The sequence below is a fragment of the Parus major genome, chromosome 5 (genome assembly GCF_001522545.3).
Source record: "Parus major isolate Abel chromosome 5, Parus_major1.1, whole genome shotgun sequence".
NCBI classification, from domain to species: Eukaryota; Metazoa; Chordata; class Aves; order Passeriformes; family Paridae; genus Parus; species Parus major.
Genome location: NC_031774.1, coordinates 54,496,771 through 54,499,375, shown reverse-complemented (window position 1 = coordinate 54,499,375; position 2,605 = coordinate 54,496,771). Strand labels below are relative to the sequence as shown.

Genomic DNA, 2,605 nt, shown 5'->3' with positions numbered 1-2,605 from the left:
CATTCCCAGCCCATCCCGGGGCCATTCCCAGCCCATCCCGGGGCCATTCCCAGCCCATCCCGGGGCCATTCCCAGCCCATCCCAAGGGCATTCCCAACCCATTCCAGGGCTGGAGCAGCGCTGGAGCCGACAGCCCGTGCTGCCAAAAACCCTTCTCCCACCGCACACGTCCGCTGTCATCCCCTGGCAGACGCTTTTGTTATGCAATTACCTTTATTCTGGAAAAGGGAGGGGAAAGATTTTAAATTCTCTTTAAGGCTAGCTGAGTTTTCTTTCCGGATTATTTTTCCTTGCCCTGTGATGAGGAGCAGAAGGCAGTGCCTGAGTGTTGATGTGAAGTTTCTCTCTCCCAAGGGAATACATCACAACCTGCTGCTTTATGTTGTGCTGATTGCTCATTCCCATGGCCAGGATGGCAAGGGAAGGAGTGAGAAATGCTTTTATATGTCCTCAGTAGAAATGTTGATTTCCTCTTTTATCTTTTTTTTTTCCTCAGCTGATGGGACCTTGAACTCAGTTTTCTCCTTAGAAAGATTTCCTAAAGTGAGCTCCTAGCCTGGAATTGTCTGTTCCCAGTGGCCTTGCAATGTGTTGCCTGGCTGGCTCTGATGTGCAGGGAAGACCCAGCTGGCTGAGCACTTTCAGAACAAACAGATAAGACAATTTACTATCCGATTTTATGAGAGCCATTTACACTTTGCAGAATTTTTTAAGCAGCAAGCCCTTAAGAAGCATATTCTGAGCATGATACCTAGGAGAATTGCACACACATTTCCTGTCAGCAGCCGGAGAACAGTGTCTAACACCTGCTATGAAGAGCTTGAAATATATTCTTAAATGGCTTGATTGCTCTGCATTTCCCCTGAGATGAGACGTTGTGGTGCAGTTTCTTTCCCGTGAGCAGACCGACTGCAGACGCCTCTCCTGGCTGAGCCTGTGCTCCTGCTTACACCCCCTGGAATTGGAGCCTGTGCTTACAGCCCAGCCTGTGCTCCCTGGGACCCTCAGGACCAGCAACTGGGACCAGCAGACACGGCCAAAGGCAATTCAGGGCAGGATCCTGCCATACAAGGGTTTACAGAGCAGGTTGAGAGCAGGGATAAACACCAGTGGAGAAGCCCCTCGAAGTGTCCTTGGTGTAAGCACACACCTGTGACTCTGCAGTGTCTGTTCCTCCTCTGCATCATCCCAGCCACACTTAGGAAGCCAGCAGCAATAAAGACCTATTTTGCAAGAGAAGTGAAAACACCCACCTTGGTTTCCTGGCTCAATCTGCTTTTTCAGAGCATCCTGTGGCTCCCATCTAGGTGTACTGCAGAGTCATCAGGAGGAAATCCTCCCATCCCTGGCCAGGTGAGAGCCTGCAGACATTGGGGGGTGGCTGAACACATCTTCCCCTGCATCTCCAGCCTCTGACACTCCACCAAACCAGCTATGACACAGAGAATACTCAGCTACCCAAGCACTGGATGAGTAAACCAGAGAGCTTTCTAGGCAGCACCTCCCAAGAACTCAAGCCTCAGTCTCTGGATCACAGCAGGTGGGACAGAGAGGTGCTGAGAGGGAGACACACCTTTACAGGGGACATTTTCATTTCAGCATCTTGAATGGGAACATATTTCCAGCCATTACCTTGCAGTCCTTGCACTCCTCTGTGCACCTCACCCCACCACACACCCACCCCACGGCTGGTTTAGGGTTTTCTTAGAGCAACACCTGGTTCTTAGAGGTTTCAGCTGGATTTGGTAGAAGCTGAGAGCTCCCTTCCCCATAGACAGTGCAATCCAATATCAATTTTATATGAAAAGAACACCTCAGTGATTTTCTACTGCAAAGTGTTTGTGTTTTGAGACACCTGAATATATACTCAGCAAAGGAAAGAAGGAATCCATTAGGTATGTAAATATTAATATTTATGAAATAAATCCTGAAATTTCAGCTCTTCTTTAGTTGTGGATGTCTTGAAGCTTATTCCATGGAGGTTAATGTTTTTCTGTTAATAGGTAAAATGGTTGAAAAACCAGGACAGGCAGAAACTCATTTAGCATTTCAATTAACAGGGAAAAGGCCCTGGAATTTGAGTAGCAATTTTTTGTAGCCTTCAATGAATATTTTCAAAGCTTTCTCAAATAATGTAGTTTTCTTTGAACTTCCATTGCTGGAAGTTGCCCAGGAATTTCACACAGATAAGAAGCCTCTCTCCTCACTGCCACTCCTATACCTGCAGGATGGTTCAGCTGAGATTCCTCATCCCTGTCTCATGTTCCTCCCTGTGTTTTTGTGTGGAGCCTTCCCTCCTTGCAAAGGCAGCTGGACCTGGGTGCTGCAGTGAAGCTGTTGGGATGACAAGTTCCACAGACTCCAGGCTTAGGGAGTGTATTTTGTTCTTGCAAACTAAAAAATGCAAACAAAACAATGAAAAAGGGCAGGTGTAAGGATGTGTTTATAGGACAGCTACAGACCTTCTCTAATTATTTTTTTGGTCTGAGTAAAAACTGGTCCTTACATAAACTTTTTGCAAAATGGAATTGAGCCAAAATGTCCTTACTTAAGGCTCCTTCCATCTGGCAACAACAGGAAAATTTATCCTAGATTCTGTCCAAGT

At 46.8% G+C, this 2,605-nt stretch overlaps 1 long non-coding RNA gene across 1 annotated transcript in view; it reads left to right on the top strand.

Annotated features, from left to right (window-relative positions):
- LOC107206409 overlaps window positions 1–1,894 on the top strand; it is an 8,273-nt gene extending 6,379 nt beyond the window's left edge. The window contains exon 3 of the long non-coding RNA XR_001522407.2: window positions 497–1,894. This is a non-coding gene — a long non-coding RNA (uncharacterized LOC107206409). The remainder of the gene's footprint in view (window positions 1–496) is intronic.
- The last annotated feature ends 711 nt before the right edge of the window (window positions 1,895–2,605 follow it).